The sequence below is a fragment of the Nycticebus coucang genome, chromosome 6 (genome assembly GCF_027406575.1).
Source record: "Nycticebus coucang isolate mNycCou1 chromosome 6, mNycCou1.pri, whole genome shotgun sequence".
Lineage (NCBI taxonomy): Eukaryota > Metazoa > Chordata > Mammalia > Primates > Lorisidae > Nycticebus > Nycticebus coucang.
In genome coordinates, this window is record NC_069785.1 from 98,083,472 (window position 1) to 98,101,119 (window position 17,648).

Here is a 17,648-nt window from a genome sequence, read left to right on the forward strand (position 1 = left end):
ACTTCCACACTGGCGAAAGGATTAAAAACGTCCACTGGACCTTTGAAAAACTCAATACCCAAAATTCCACCAGACTTATCAATACTCTCCATCAATGTGAATGGCTTAAACTGTCCTCTAAAGAGCCATAAGTTAGCTGACTGGATACAAAAACTCAAGCCAGATATTTGTTGCATACAAGAGTCACATCTCAACTTAAAAGACAAATACAGACTCAGGGTGAAAGGATGGTCATCCATATTTCAGGCAAATGGTAATCAGAAAAAAGCAGGTGTTGCAATTTTATTTGCAGATACAGTAGGCTTTAAACCATCAAAAGTAAGGAAGGACAAGAATGGTCACTTCATATTTGTTAAGGGTAATACTCAATATGATGAGATCTCAATTATTAATATCTATACACCCAACCAGAATGCACCTCAGTTTATAACAGAAACTCTAACAGACATGAGCAACTTGATTTCCTCCAGCTCCATAATCGTTGGAGATTTCAACACTCCCTTGGCAGTGTTGGATCGATCCTCCAGAAAGAAGCTGAGCAAAGAAATCTTAGATTTAAACCTAACCATCCAATATTTAGATTTAGCAGACATCTACAGAACATTTCATCCCAACAAAACTGAATACACATACTTCTCATCAGCCCACGGAACTTACTCCAAAATTGACCACATTTGAGGTCACAAGTCTAACCTCAGTAAATTTAAAGGAATAGAAATTATTCCATGCATCTTCTCGGACCATCATGGAATAAAACTTGAATTGAGTAACAACAGGAATCTGCATACTCATACAAAAACATGGAAGTTAAATAACCTTATGCTGAATGATAGCGGGGTCAGAGATGAGATTAAGAAAGAAATCGCCAATTTTTTGGAACAAAACGACAATGAAGACACAAACTATCAGAACCTCTGGGACACCGCTAAGGCAGTTCTAAGAGGGAAATTTATAGCACTGCAAGCCTTCCTCAAGAGAACGGAAAGAGAGGAAGTTAACAACTTAATGGGACATCTCAAGCAACTGGAAAAGGAAGAACATTCCAACCCCAAACCCAGTAGAAGAAAAGAAATAACCAAAATTAGAGCAGAACTAAATGAAATTGAAAACAAAAGAATAATACAACAGATCAATAAATCAAAAAGCTGTTTTTTTGATAAGGTCAATAAAATAGATAAACCTCTGGCCAACCTAATCAGGAAAAAAAGAGTAAAATCTCTAATATCATCAATCAGAAACAACAAAGACGAAATAACCACAGACTCATCAGAAATCCAAAAAATCCTTAATGAATATTACAAGAAACTTTATTCTCAGAAATATGAAAATCTGAAGGAAATTGACCGATACTTGGAAGTGCGCCACCTTCCAAGACTTAACCAGAATCAAGTGGAAATGTTGAACAGACCCATATCAAGTTCACAAATAGCATCAACTATACAAAACCTCCCAAAAAGAAAAGCCCGGGACCAGATGGTTTCACATCAGAATTCTACCAAACCTTTAAAGAGGAATTAGTACCTATATTACTCAACCTGTTCCAAAATGTAGAAAACAAAGAAAGAGTAACCAACACGTTCTATGAAGCAAACATCACCCTGATCCCCAAACCAGGAGAAGACCCAACAAGAAAAGAAAATTATAGACCAATATCACTAATGAATATAGATGCAAAAATATTCAGCAAGATCCTAACAAACAGAATCCAGCAACACATCAAACAAATTATACATCATGACCAAGTTGGTTTTATCCCAGGGTCTCAAGGCTGGTTCAATATCCGTAAATCTATAAATGTAATTTAGCACATAAACAAATTAAAAAACAAAGACCATATGATTCTCTCAATTGATGCAGAAAAAGCTTTTGATAATATCCAGCATCCCTTCATGATCATAACACTCAAGAAAATTGGTCTAGAAGGGACTTTTCTTAAACTGATAGAGGCCATCTACAGCAAACCCACATCCAATATCATATGGAATGGAGTTAAATTGGAATCATTTCCACTCAGATCAGGAACCAGACAAGGCTGCCCATTGTCTCCATTGCTTTTCAACATTGTAATGTAAGTTTTAGCCACGGCAATTCGGGAAGAAAAGGCGATCAAGGGTATCCATATAGGATCAGAAGAGATCAAACTTTCGCTCTTCGCAGATGATATGATTGTGTATCTGGAAAACACTAGGGACTCTACTACAAAACTCCTAGAAGTGATCAAGGAATACAGCAGCGTCTCAGGTTACAAAATCAATGTCCATAAATCGGTAGTCTTTATATACACCAACAACAGTCAAGTTGAAAAAGCAGTTAAGGACTCTATCCCATTCACAGTAGTGCCAAAGAAGATGAAATATTTGGGAATTTACCTAACAAAAGACGTGAGAGATCTCTATAAAGAGAACTATGAAACTCTAAGAAAAGAAATAGCTGAAAATATTAAGAAATGGAAAAACATACCATGCTCATGGCTGCGAAGAATCAACATTGTCAAAATGTCCATCCTACCCAAAGCAATATATAATTTCAATGCACTCCCTATTAAAGTTCCACTGTCATATTTTAAAGATCTTGAAGAATCAATACTTCATTTTATACGGAATCAGAAAAATCCTCGAATAGCCAAGACATTACTCAAAAATAAAAACGAAACAGGAGGAATCACACTACCAGACCTCAGACTTCACTACAAATCGATAGTGATCAAAACAGCATGGTATTGGCACAAAAACAGAGAAGTAGATATCTGGAACAGAATAGAGAACCAAGAGATGAATCCAGCTACTTACCGCTATTTGATTTTTGATAAGCCAATTAAAAACATTCAGTGGGGAAAAGATTCCCTATTTAACAAATGGTGCTGGGTGAACTGGCTGGCAACCTGCAGAAGACTGAAATTGGACCCACACCTTTCACCATTAACTAAGATAGACTCTCATTGGATTAAAGATTTAAACTTAAGACATGAAACTATAAAAATACTAGAGGAGAGTGCAGGGAAAACCCTTGAAGAAATCGGTCTGGGTGAGTATTTCATGAGGAGAACCCTCCGGGCAATTGAAGCAGCTTCAAAAATACACTACTGGGACTTGATCAAACTAAAAAGCTTCTGCACAGCTAAGAACACTGTAAGTAAAGCAAGCAAACAGCCCTCAGAATGGGAGAAGATATTTGCAGGGTATATCTCTGACAAAGGTTTAGTAACCAGAATCCACAGAGAACTCAAACGCATCAACAAGAAAAAAACAAGGGATCCCATCGCAGGCTGGGCAAGGGATTTGAAGAGAAACTTCTCTGAAGAAGACAGGCGCACGGCCTTCAGACATATGAAAAAATGCTCATCATCTTTAATCATCAGAGAAATGCAAATCAGAACTACTTTGAGATATCATCTAACTCCAATAAGACTAGCCTATATCACAAAATCTCAAGACCAGAGATGTTGGCGTGGATGCGGAGAAAAGGGAACACTTCTGCACTGCTGGTGGGAATGCAAATTAATACATTCCTTTTGGAAAGATATATGGAGAACACTCAGAGATCTAAAAATAGATCTGCCATTCAATCCTGTAATCCCTCTGTTGGGCATATACCCAGAAGACCAAAAATCACAACATAACAAAGATATTTGTACCAGAATGTTTATCGCAGCTCAATTCATAATTGCTAAGTCATGGAAAAAGCTCAAGTGCCCATCGATCCATGAATGGATTAATAAATTGTGGTATATGTACACCATGGAATACTATGCAGCCTTAAAGAAAGATGGAGACTTTACCTCTTTGATGTTTACATGGATGGAGCTGGAACATATTCTTCTTAGTAAAGTATCTCAAGAATAGAAGAAAAAGTACCCAATGTACTCAGCCCTACCATGAAACTAATTTGGGGCTCTCACATGAAAGCTATAACCCAGTTACAACCTAACAATAGGGGGAAGTGGGGAAGGGGGGGTGGTGGGTAGAGGGAGGGGCATCGGTGGGATCACACCTGTGGTGCATCTTACAGGGGTATTTGCGAAACTTGGTAAATATAGAATGTAAATGATTTGGCACAGTAACTGAGATAACGCCGGAAAGGCTATGTTAACCATTGTGATAAAAAATGTGTCAAATGGTCTATGAAGCGAGTGTATGATGCCCCATGATCATATCAATGTATACAGTTATGATTTAATAAAAAAAAATATATGTATAGATCCTTTGAAGTTTTGTGCTCTAAAATGGAAATATCTCTGTTAGATATACAGTAATGGCTCTTCACCTAGTCTCTCCAGAGAGCGTGGTGTGCCTCAAAGTAAAACATTCAACTAAGTGAATGTTATCTCTTTAATCTCTAAAAAAATAAAAAATAAAAAATAAAAAAATAAATAGTAAAACACAATTCCTGTCTCTCAGGTTAGTTTACTAATCAATCTGTTTCCTCCTAATCTACATATCGCCCCTCACCCAGCAACCACTAGTTACACCTATACTTTCCACATTCTCCCCACTCCCTTCTAAAAGGCATCTATAAAGGTCTCTGACCATCACTGAGACTTTGGTAATCATTCTTGTGGATCCCCCCATGTGCATGGTATTTGGAAATTAACCTTTCTCTTATTAATCTACCCCTGGTCCCTACACAATCATGTTTTCCACAGCGTTTCAGCACTCTATTTTATACGCCTTTGTGTGGTTTGCCCTATAACATTTTTTTTTTTTTCTTCTGAGACAGTCTCACTTTGTTGCCCTTGGTAGACTGCCGTGGTGTCACAGCTTACAGCAACCTCAATCTCTTGGGCTTAAGTATTTCTCTTGTCTCAGCCTCCAGAGTAGCTTGGCCTACAGGTGCCCACCACAACACACAACTATTTTTTTTTTTTTTGAGACAGAGCCTCAAGCTGTCACCCTGGATAGAGTGCTGTGGCATCACAGCTCACAGCAACCTCCAACTCCTGGGCTTAAGCAATTCTCCTGCCTCAGCCTCCCAAGTAGCTGGGACTACAGGTGCCCACCACAATGCCCAGCTATTTTTCGGTTGCAGCCGTTATTGTTGTTTGGTGGGCTGGATTCGAACCCGCCAGCTCAGGTGTATGTGGCTGGCAAATTAGCTGCTTGAGCCACAGGAGCCAAGCCTGCACCTGGCTATTTTTTTTAGAGACAGGGTCTCCCTCTGGCTCAGGCTGGTCTCCAACCTGTGAGCTCAGACAATCCACCCACCTCGGCCTCCCAGAGTGCTGGGATTATAGACTTGAGCCACGGTGCCTGGCAACAATGACAATTTAAACACTTAATTTTTTGCAGGATTTTCACTAAGTAAATTACATAATGAAAATGATGCTGTGTTGTTATTTAAACAACTCAGTGAAGCCTTCAAGAGAAAACTTTGTGGAAAACATAGACATTGACATTGTTAAACTCCACCCAAGTACTGTGTTCTTAGAAAACTGAGGCAGTCAAGAATTCCCCACTGTAAGAACCACCTTTCTCATATTTTTAGCTGAGACTCACATACCACTGCATTATCTTCTTGACACAGCCACCAAATTTCTACTCTGTGCCTCGTAAGTGATTAGCCAAACTCTTTCTCCCCACTGACTTGGCGAATGTTCACTTTGCCAGTGAACTTGACCAAACTTTGGTCAGGCTTCTACTTCCCTCCACACTCCTCAACTTTGACCCACCTTAGAAAAAGCCCCTGCTCAAGCTTCTCCTGCATCCATGCTCCCTAAGATCAATAGTCCCCGAGTAACCATCCATCTCTGATAGGCTGTAACTTGGAATATGAACCAAAGACATTCCCAAGTCAACCATCCAGTCACACTGTTAGGTAGTAAGCTAGGAAGGAGAACAAGGGAAGACCCCCCACCTTGGTGCCATACACATTCTGTCCCAAGTCATTCTCACAGCTGGGAAAGAGGGACCACCCTACAATCTACCAGTCAGAACTTAGCTGCCAACTGCAGAAGGATGTAGAAGACCTGCTAGCCCAGCAACAAGTGCAACAGAGTCTGGAAGGTGACCTGGAACAGGGTTAAAGTGAATTATCACATAATTGGCCTTATCTACATTGTGGCTCACACACCTCGATGGGCTCTCAGAGAGGCTCATGGAAGACCCATGTGCAGTAAGACTTGTTCCAAGGTGACAAGAGAACCCCCAGGCATTTTCAAGGCCTCTTTGCCTACTTCCCATGGCAACAAGTCCACTAATGTGCTATGGCAAACATATCTTGCTTTGTAAACTTTCCTACTCTGTAAACCCATCTTTCTCTTCCTCAGTAAACTTTGTTTCACACTTGCCTTACTTTGGGGTGACTTGTCAGTTTTTGACCCAGAATGGAGGATGCAAGCAGATGCCGGAAAACTTGAAATTTTTGGAGACAGATAGCTGCCTTGAAACCCCAACAGGCTGACCTTAAAAACACCTTATAAGGGGCAGAAAAATTAAGACTGCCTGAAGAGGAAAAGGCCAAGACTAGCCAGCAAAATCCTGCATCTGTCTCGTTAGGCCTAAGCCATAATGGAAAAATACCAGTTAACTCCTGACAAATTTCTGGGCTGCAAGCCCTCAGCAAAATGGAGTAAGTTTAGTTCACTCCCAATATAGAAGGGAAAGTACTCCCTAACTTCTGGCTTGACTAACTCCCTGGGAAACAAACTGACTATCCCCAGACTGATGGTTAAACAATACCAAGTGGAAAGAATACTGAAACAAAGATGTATGGAGGAAAATATTAAAACAAAAATGTATGATTCTGCAAAATTCTGCTTCTGTACAATGCTTGCTTGCTATCCCACCCGAATGCATCTGGACAGCCTGCATGCCAACCAGGATGCAGACCAAGCCTTAAAAACCCGACTCCTTAAGCACTAGGGGCTGCTCTCAGAAACCCCCTATTGGGACGCTGAGGCAGTCGCCAGCCGGCTCTTCAATAAAAGGACTCTACTGTACATTTCTTTTTTCTTTTTTTTTTTGTGGTTTTTGGCCAGGGCTGGGCTTGAACCCACCACCTCTGGCATATGGGAGAGGCGCCCTACCCCGTTGAGCCACAGGCACCGCCCACTACTGTACATTTCACTTGCTTGGAAGTGTGGTCTTTGTGGAACTCCTGGGTACAACAGTCTGCCCGACCAAAACAAAATGGAAACTTTTTTTTTGAGACACAGTCTCTCACTTTGTTGCCCTTGGTAGAGTGCTGTGGCATCAAAGCTCATGGTAACCTCAAACTCTTGGGCTCAAGCAATTCTCTTGCCTCAGCCTCCCAATTAGCTGGGACTACATGTACTCACCACAACCCCTGCCTATTTTTAGAGTCGGGGTCTCAGTGTTGCTCAGGCTGGTCTCAAATTGGTGAGCTCAGGCAATCCATCCATCTCAGCCTCCCAGAGTGCTAGGATTACAGGAGTGAGCCACCTCACACAGCCAAAATGAGAACTTCTTAAATATTTAATCAACCCAGACATAATTTACTAATTAAGTTAAAGGAGTTTCACTGGTGAAATAATGGGAGAACCAAGGACCATAGAACAAATCTTATATCCCCATCACTCACATCACTCCCAAACCAACTCCCAGGCAGAAGTCAACAGAAAATGCCCACAGCAGGAAGTTATTGAACTGACACTATCAGGAATTTGCCCAATAAAGTGACAGAAAGTAGACTCTAAAGGCTTATCAGGTGTGAAGGAGCCAAATGCAGAAGTCCTCGGTGAAAGGACAGTTTGTGCTGTTTGTCTGTTCTAACCCAGACCAAGAGGGACATGATTGAGCTACAAGGGACAGGAGGAGCCGTTAGTCCATGCTGGTGTGGAGGGAACCACCACAGACATTTCTGAATACCTTCAGAGCCTGGGCCCAAGGAGAGTGTTGGTGTCAGGGGGCCACCTGGGATCACATGTGCAGGTGATCTGGGACCCAGGCAAAGACTGGAGCCTTGGAAAGGATGGGGGTTGAAACTTCACAGGTCCAGGCTGGAAATGGGTTGATCCTGCAACGGTGCCTCACCATAGTCCATAAGGATGAAAATAGGAAGGCTGCCCTAACCAGGGTAGTGTGGCATATCAATATTTCATGGCTACATTTAAGAGGTAAAACTATTGGATCTTGGCTCAGCGCCTGTAGCTCAAGCGGCTAAGGTGCCAGCCACATACACCTGAGTTGGCGGGTTCGAATCCAGCCCGGGCCTGCCAAACAATAATGACAACTACAACTAAAAAATAGCCAGGCGTTGTGGCGGGTGCCTGTAGTCCCAGCTACTTTGGAGGCTGAGGCAAGAGAATTGCTTAAGCCCAGAAGTTGGAGGTTGCTGTGAGCTGTGATGCTACAGCACTCTACCCAGGGTGAGAGCTTGAGGCTCTGTCTCAAAAAGAAACAAAACACTATTGGATCTTTGTTTGCAAGCATAAGTATATATTTGTTTAGGTGTATTTTATGTATATACATGTATTGTGTTATATCTTGTTTCTACATGTTACCAAATGTTCTTATAAATTAAGAAGCACTCTGGGGCGGTGCCTGTTGGTCAGTGGGTAGGGCGCCAGCCCCATATGGTGAGGGTGGCGTGTTCAAACCCAGCCCCGGCCAAACTGCAACAAAAAAATAGCCGGCCGTTGTGGTGGGCACCTGTAGTCCGAGCTACTTGGGAGGCTGAGTCAAGAGAATCGCCTAAGCCCAAGGATTTGGAGGTTGCTGTGAGCTTTGTGACGCCACGCACTCTACCAAGGGTGATGAGGTGAGACTCTGTCTCTACAAAAAAAAAAGAAGCACTCATAAATTAAATAAGTCTAAATGCTTTTCAAGTTCACATGAATTTATCAATCTTTTGTAAATAAGCTGGTTTTCAAAAACATTATTGATAAAATAAAAAATAATACTATCTTCAAAGTTGTCAGCATACATATTTACCTTTTCGCACTGATGGTAATTTTTTTTTTTGCAGTTTTTGGCGGGGACCGGCACCCTACTCCTTGAGCCACAGGCACCAGCCCGTAATTTTTTTTTTTTTTTTAATACTGCTCCTTGGTTTGAATGCTAGATTATTTAAGGTATCAGAGTTGGTAACATGACATAAAGATATCAATCACTATTTTGATATAAGTATAAAAACAAAATATAGCTATATTACTTAGAAAACTGCCTTTCTTTTTTTTTGAGACAGAGCCTCAAGTTGTCGCCCTCCGTAGAGTACTGTAGCGTTACAGCTCACAGCAACCTCCAACTCATGAAGGTTGAGCGATCCTCTTGCCTCAGCCTCCCAAGTAGCTGGGACTATAGGTGCCCGCTACAATGCCTGGCTATATTTTGGTTGTAGTTGTCATTGTTGTTTGGCAGGCCCAGGCTGGATTCGAAGCAGCCAGCTCTGGTGTATGTGGCTGGCGCCTTAGCCGCTTGAGCTATAAGCGCCAAGCCGAAAACTGCTTTTTCTTTTTTTTTGGTAGAGACAGAGTCTCTATCGCCCTCGGTTAGGGTTAGGGTTAGGGTTAGGTTAGGTGCCGCCCTGAAAACTGCTTATTTTAATAATAGGAATTGGTGTGGCACAGAATTCAAGATATTCCAAAGATCATTTTGTTTCTCATCCTTCTGTTGTCATAGGTAATCTTTTTTAGGTGTTTCCAATGAATAATTATAGGTATTCTGATTATACAGAACACTTTGAAAAAACAGCAGATGAGCTATAGGCAACTTAGCATGAGGCTCCTTCCAAGAAGTAAAATTCTGTAATTTTCTTTATTTTTTTTTTGTAGAGACGGAGTCTCACTTTACCACCCTCGTTAGAGTGCCATGATGTCACAGGACTCACAGCAACCTACAGCTCTTGGGCTTTCGTGTTCTCCTGCCTCAGCTTCTCGAGCAGCTGGTACTACAGGTGCCTGCCACAACGCCTGGCTAGTTTTTGGTTGCAGTTCAGCCAGGGCTGGGTTTGAACCCGCCACCCTCAGTATACGGGGCCGGCGCCCTACTCACTGAGCCACAGGCACCACCCGAAATTCTGTAATTTTCACATGATATAAAAAAGAACTTCCATCAGGATGGCACCTGTGGCTCAGTGGGTACAACACAGGCCCCATATATTGAAGGTGGCGGGTTCGAACCCAACCCCAGCCAAAGGGCAACAAAAAAATAGCAGGGCATTGTAGCGGGTGCCTGTAGTCCCAGCTACTCAGGAGGCTGAGGCAAGGGAATCGCCTAAGCCCAGGAGTTGGAGGTTGCTGTAAGCTGTGACACCACAGCACTCTACCAAGGCCAATGAAGTGAGACTCTGTCTCTAAAAAAAAAAAAAGGACGGCGCCTGTGGCTCAGTGAGTAGGGTGCCGGCCCCATATGCCGAGGGTGGTGGGTTCAAACCCAGCCCTGGCCAAACTGCAACAAAAAAATATCTGGGCATTGTGGCGGGTGCCTGTAGTCCCAGCTACTCGGGAGGCTGAGGCAAGAGAATCGCGTAAGCCCAAGAGTTAGAGGTTGCTGTGAGCCGTGTGACGCCACAGCACTCTACCCGAGGGAGGTACAGTGAGACTCTGTCTCTACAAAAAAAAAAAAAGAAAAAACTTTCGTCAGCAATGAAGACTTGGGAACAATTCACCAGATGTGGGAAGCACCCTCCAGCCTGCATCTCTTTTCTTGATTCCCCTCCTACCCTCTTCTACTCCTGCTAGTCTGGCACAGGCCCACATTCTTGTCATGCCATCCTGGGCCTCACGCTGCCTGGAAAGGGGATGCTCACATTTCTACAAGCTCCATAGACTGGTTGGCGCAAGTCCAGAACTCTTGACATCTCACAACCTGTTCCCATAAGGGATGGACAGAGAGTCTGGGGTCCCTGCTTTCAGCAGAAACAGTATGACTAAGTGGGAATGATGGAGTGTCCCCTGTAGCCAGGCTCTTATGAAGTAGTGTGAACAGGCTGATGGGGCTCCTGCTAGCACAGCCTTCCCCACTACCTGTTGTGTGGAGTCCAACCAAGAAGTTCCAGGGCCTGAACAGAGAGAATTGGAAAGGACCCAGGTAAGCTTTCCACCCTCTTAGAAAGGGATGACAGGTGGTAGAGGTGACAAGTGGTAGAGGAGCTTCAGCCACAGACTTTTCAAGCCTATCTACCCCTCCACCCCATCAGCACTTTGGCCAGAAACTTTTCTCTCTGGACCCTTCTAGGACCTAGAAATGGGGTCTGGCAGAAGGGAGAGCTGGATCAAGACATTTTAGAGGATCTGGCCCCAGGGATCTTCAAAGAGCATTCTCCAGGTGCTGTGTGGGAATGGCCCCACTCCCACCACCTGCCACCTGCCAGTGGTGACCCAACATCCCTTCTCAGGAGAAGCCACCTGAGGGATTCTGCTCAGTGACTGTCATGCCATCCTATGACCTGAGAGTAAGTGTGCTTCAGTTGTTGTATGCTCTATATCCCACCCAAGAACCTATGTGTATCAAGAACTGACCCCTGGCTCGGCACCTGTGGTTCAAGCGGCTAAGGCGCCAGCCATATACACCTGAACTGGCGGGTTTGAATCCAACCTGGGCCTGCCAAACAACAATGATGGCTGCAACCAAAAAATAGCCAGGCATTGTGGCAGGTGCCTATAGTCCCATCTCCTTGGGAGGTGTAGGCAGGAGACTCACTTGAGCCCAGGAGTTGGAGGTTGCTGTGAGCTATGATGCCATAGCACTCTTGCCTAGGGAGACAGCTTGAGGTTCTGTCTCAAAAAAAAAAAAAAAAAAAAAGAACTGACCCCTGGCTTCTAGTGGGCCATGGCTATTGACGTTCTGAATCTGTTACATCAGGCATTGGGAAGTAATAAGAAACATGAACTAAAAAAAAAAAAAATCCCAATACTAGGTTTAAGAGTCAAAAGTGGGCCAGGCACAGTGGCTCACGCCTGTAATCCTAGCATTCTGGGAGGTTGAGGTGGGTGGAGCTTGAGCTCAGGAGTTCAAAACCACCCTGAGCAAGAGTGAGACCGAGACCACATCTCTCAAAAATAGCCTGGCATTGTGGCGGGCACTTGCAGTCCCAGCTACTTGGGAGGCTGAGGCAAGATCACTTGAGCCCAAGAGCTTGAGGTTGCTGTGAGCTATAACACCACAACACTCCACCAAGGGCAGCAAAATGACTCTGTCCCCCCCAAGAAAAATAAAATTAATTAAGATAAAATAAAAAACCTGAGCTCTGCAAGGTTCCTCCCACATGGATACTGTCCTCAGTTCAAGCCCAGCCAAAGGCTCCAGGCCTCAACTAGTCTTGATCATCTGTGGCCCCTGGTGGGCTCCTGGGTCAGCTATTCTGCTCTCTGTAATGGCTCAGTGTGGGCTGGGCCACTGCCCTGGGTGCACTGGTCGGGGGTAATTGGGAACTCTCAGCTCCTTCTGTCCTTGCAGAGCAGAACCTAGTTTCACTTCTTTTTTTTTTTTTTTTTTTTTTGAAGTTCATACTGTAGAATTATCTTTTTATTTTGGGTAAAAACCCACAGTCATTTTGGGGAGCTGTAATTAAGATTTAACAGTATTATAATTCTAACAAGTAACTTAAATATCCTTGTGAGATAAATATAATAATACTTTCTGGGTATTTTGGAACCCCAGTATTAAGACTACAAATCACACTAGCCTACATCTATCACCAATGACTCATACTGTTTCTTTCTTTGCAATTTTTTTTTTTTTTTTTTTTGTGGTTTTTGGCCGGGGCTGGGTTTGAACCCGCCACCTCCGACATATGGGACCAGCGCCCTACTACTTGAGCCACAGGTGCCATCCCATACTGTTTCTTTCTAATAAATTAACCATTACATTTCCAAAGTTCTGAAATGGCCAACAGACCATAGAAAGATAATTCTTTAGGCTCCCGCTTGAAACCAACAGCTTCAGCAAACTGCTGGCCTTGATTCAGGGCCAACGCTAGTTCCACTTCTTGACTCACCAACAGGGTAACGTCAAGCCCTATTCAGAATTAGAAGTTTTTAGGGAGTCTCCTTTCCTGTGTTTCACTTGACTGACTCCAGATGCTGTCAGCAGGGGAAAACAACAGGCCCCTATGGACTGTACTCACCCTCTTCTCTGCCTCTTCAGTACCAAAGACAGGGAAGCTCTGACTCATTGGTCCTTGTTCCCACTCCCCACTCTTCCATCAGATCCCAAACCTCACCACAGTTGGCTATACTTCTGGGAAACTAGTCTCAAGTTGTCAATAGAAAAGTGATAGGTGACCAGCAAGGTAGCTCATACCTGTAGTCACAGGTACTGTGGAGGCCAAGGTAGGAGGATCGCTTGAACCCAGGACTTTGAGGCTGCTGAAAGCTAGGCTGACACCACAGCACTCTAGCCTGGGCAACAAAGTGAAACTCTGTCTTAAAAAAAGAAAAAAAGGGCGGTGCCTGTGGCTCAGTGAGTAGGGTGTCAGCCCCATATACCGAGGGCAGCGGGTTTGAACCCAGCCCTGGCCAAACTGCAACAAAAAATAGCAGGGCGTTGTGGCAGGTGCTTGTAGTCCCAGCTACTTGGGAGGCTGAGGTAAGAGAATTGCTTGAGCCCAAGAGTTGGAGCTGTGCCACAGCACTCTACAGAAGGCAACAAAGTGAGACTCGTTTCAAAAAAAAAGAAAGAAAATAAGGGAAAGGAAGGAATAAAAAGAAAGGCCGGGCCTGGGGAGGTGGTTCACTCCTGTAATCCGAGCACTCAGGCAGGCCGAGGCGGGCGGATAGCTTGAGCTCATGAGTTCCAGACCAGTCTGAGTAAAAAGAGAGCCTCGCGCTACTAAAAATAGAAATACTGAGGGAAGAGGATCACTTGAGCCCAAGAGTTGGAGGTCGTTGTGAGCTATAATGCCACAGCACTCAACCCTCAACATCTTGAGACACTGTCTCAGAAAAAAAAAAAAAAAAGGAAAGAAGAAAGGAAAAGTAAAAGAAAAGCAATATGCCAACTGTATGATTTCCTTTGCAAACATTAGCCTCTTTCAGCGCTTCATGTACCAAGCTGGAAAAATTAAGGAGGGCCTACAATAATAATAATTATTATTATTATTACAGAGTCTCACTTTGTCACCCTCGGTAGAGTGCTGTGGCATCACACTTCACAGCAACCTCAATCTTATGTGCTTAAGCAATTCTATTGCCTCAGCCTCCCAAGTAGCTGAGACTACAGGCACTGGCCACAACGCTATTTTTAGTGATGAGGTCTGGCTCTGGCTCAAGTTGGTCTCAAACCTGTGAGCTCAAGCAATCCACCTGCCTCTGTCTCCCAGAGTGCTAGTGGTACAGAACAAGTGGCATCCCAGCCAGTTCGTGCATCTGGGTGCCGTGGACCCACTGCCTCTGCCTTGGTGATGTTGGCGCGATGGCAGTAAGCAGCAGAACCAACGGGGTGGAAGGTGGGCAGGGGGTCCCTATTTCCTAGGGCTGGGAATGAAAGGGATTTTAGCCATTCATTTGCCACCCAGACATGTTGTTCCAGACATGTCCCAGACACCCTAAATGTAACTATCAAGCCCCACTAAATGTAACTACAGAGGCCCCCATGCGACTATATATACCCCTAGACAAAGAGCCTACAGACAGACAGACAGGGAGAGAAAGAGCTTTTCTCTCCTGACTCGACTTTTCTCTCTCTACCAGGAGCTCTGGCACTTCTGTATTCTTTCCTGTAAATAAATCCTGTCTTACCACTGATCTGTGGTCCGCGGATTCATTCTTCGAATCACCAAGACCAAGAACCTACTGAAGAGCGAAATTCCGGTATCACTAGGATTATAGGTGTGAGCCACAGCACCCGGCCAAAGGGCGTACAATTATTAATCAGCCTTAAAGATTGCGAAATCACATTTGTCCAACAAACTCATATTCATCCCCTGACATCCACTCAAAAGCCACATCTTCAGAGGAGACCTTGGTGAGCCCAAGGCCGTGGGCATAATCCACAGGGAGGGCCCAACCCAGCAACTCAATATAAATGCAATCTGACCCAAGGAGACCACCCTTCCTCTTGCATTTGAAAACCACTCCCTCTTCTGCTCCACCTGGTGATCCCCGACAAGGGAGGCAGCTCCTTTGCAGAGGTCTCCACTCTCTTACCCATCAGAAGACGTGGTCACAAAGCTTTTAAAACCAGCCTGAGGCTCAGCGCCTGTGGCTCAAGCGGCTAAGGCTCCAGCCACATACACCTGAGCTGGCGGGTTTGAATCCAGCCCGGGCCCGCCAAACAACAATGACGGTTGCAACCAAGAAATAGCCAGGCCGTTGCGGCGAGCGCCTGTGGTCCTAGCTACTTGGGAGACGGAGGCAGGAGAATCGCTTGAGCCCAGGAGTTGGAGGTTGCTGTGAGCTGTGATGCCAGGGCGACAGCTTGAGGCTCTGTCTCAAAATAAATAAATAAATAAATAAAACCAGTCTGAATCTAGAATCTAAAGAGGACTAAAAAACAAAACCAGCTTGAAATCAATATGCCCGGCCTTACTTCGACCCTCAAGTAGTTCATAGGAATAAAAACTGAAAAGCTAGCCATTGGGATTCGTAGCGTCAGTTGAAGCCGCCTTCAGCCCGGGGCAAGGTTTGGCGCCACCACCACCCCGCGCTGCGGGTCACTGAGCATGCGCGGACCGTTCCGGCCCAGTCCAGGGACCCCGCCCATCGCCACGCCTACTCAGTGCGCATCTCAGAACTGCGCAGCGCGGGGACTCCACGTCTCAGTCCTGCGCCACTGCTGTTCTCTGAGTCCTGTGCAACCTCAGGCCTGAGCCCCTGACCCACTTGCTCCTGGTAAGCTGCGAAGGCCGCAGGACTGGTCCAGGAGGGCCTTTACGGGACAGGGGCCTCCTGAACGTTGGCTGTGCCCAAACTTCGGGGTCGCGGCGGCCCCCAGCGGCCTCCTCAGGCTCTGCGGCGGTTCGCCCCTGTGGTCCCAGCGTTCGGTGTGGAGGCCAGGGCGGGAGGCTCCCTTGAGGCCAGGATTTGGAGACCAGCTTGGGCTGGTCTCCACCCAGCCCAAGCTGGTCTCCACCAAAAATGCTTAAAAGTTAGCCGGGCGTGGGAGGCGCCTGTGGCTCAGTCGGTGAGGCGCCAGCCCCATATACCGAGGGTGGCGGGTTCAAACCCGGCCCCGGTCAAACTGCAACCAAAAAATAGCCGGGCGTTGTGGCGGGCGCCTGTAGTCCCAGCTACTCGGGAGGCTGAGGCAAGAGAATCGCTTAAGCCCAGGAGTTGGAGGTTGCTGTGAGCTGTGTGAGGCCACGGCACTCTACCAAGGGCCATAAAGTGAGACTCTGTCTCTACAAAAAAAAAAAGTTAGCCGGGCGTTTTGGTGACGGTCCGAGGTCCTGGCTGCTCGGGAGGCCGAGGCGGAAGGGTGGCTGGAGCTCTGAAGGCAGAGAGGAGGTGGGACCCGGTGAGGTCGCCGCCGACCTCAGCTCCGGTGTAGAAAGCAGCCGCGCAGCCACGGAAGGATCACGGTGAGTGTGTGAGTGAAGGGTCTCCGCCCTACTGCGCTGGCGCCTGCCTGTCGGATTTAAGCTCCTTTTGTCCTCAGGAGGATCCTGCGGGTAGGAAATGACTATGTACTTAAGGTTTTCTGATGAGAAAGTCTAAGGCCCAGTTATGTAAAGAATTATCTAAAGTAGGTTCGAATGGACCTGAGCCTGCCTAATGAATTATCTAAAGTAATAGAGGGACAAGGCTTGGTAACTCAGGCCTGTAATTGCTGCACTTTGGGAGGCGGAGTGGGGAGGATCACTTAAGACCAGCACCTCTAGAACAGCCTGGGCAACACAGTGAGAGAAATTAGCCAGGTGAGCCTGGTGGTGGCAGCCTGTGTTCCCAGTTAAGGAAGAGATTTAGCTTGGAATATCTCCAGCCCATGAGTTCAAGGTCATAGTGAGCTGTGATTGTGCCAGTGCCCCTCAACCTGGGCTACAGAAGGAAATGAAAAATAAGTATTTTTGACAGCGAGATGTCTACCACAGATCTCCATTAATAGTAACATTTATAATGCTAAGTACTAATTTTTATGGAACTCAACATTAACCTACATAGAACAAGAGTAGGTAATACACAATTTTGAGAAAAATGGGAAAGTATTCACACCATGAGCCTTACACTCTACAGTCTTTAACCAAAGGTTGACAAAAGAAACGTAAAATGGTAGCTATGATCTTCGATGTGATAGAAAAGTGGAGCCAGGAAAAGATAGTTTAGTCAAGATGTTGGTTGTTAGCCACATCCAGTGGCTCACGACTGTAATCCCAGCACTCTGGGAGCCTGAGGTGGGTGGATCCCTTGAGTTTAGGAGGCCAGAGCAAGAGCCAGATCCAGTCTCTACTAAAAATAGAAAAACTAACTAGGTATTCTGGCACCTGTAGTCCCAGATACTCAGAAGGCTGAGGCGGGAGGATCACTTCAACCCAGGAATTTGAGGTTGCTGTGAGCTATGATGCTACAACACTACCCAGGGCAAGGAAAAAAAAAAAGGTCGGTTGGTCTAGTAATTGTTCAAGTAAGACAAGTTGTTGTTGCAAAGTAGGAAATTGCAAGGCAGTGGGATTAGGTTTGTGTTTCCAAAGCCATAGAATTATGGAATTGATTGAGGTGATGGGAGTCCATGAAAGATAAGCAATGCCAGACACTAGGTAAACTGTTAAGGATGGATTTTAACTAGTAATATGTTTTTGAGACAAAGCCTCAAGCT

General features: G+C 45.2%; 1 non-coding gene and 1 pseudogene across 1 annotated transcript; one reads left to right on the forward strand and one right to left on the reverse strand.

The window, feature by feature from the left end:
• Nucleotides 1-17,648, forward strand: part of LOC128588807 (tolloid-like protein 1) — a 506,486-nt pseudogene that overhangs the window by 344,542 nt on the left and 144,296 nt on the right.
• LOC128589489 (small nucleolar RNA SNORA2/SNORA34 family) lies at nucleotides 12,734-12,870 on the reverse strand. Its single transcript, XR_008381055.1, has one exon. It is a non-coding gene; the product is annotated as a small nucleolar RNA SNORA2/SNORA34 family (small nucleolar RNA).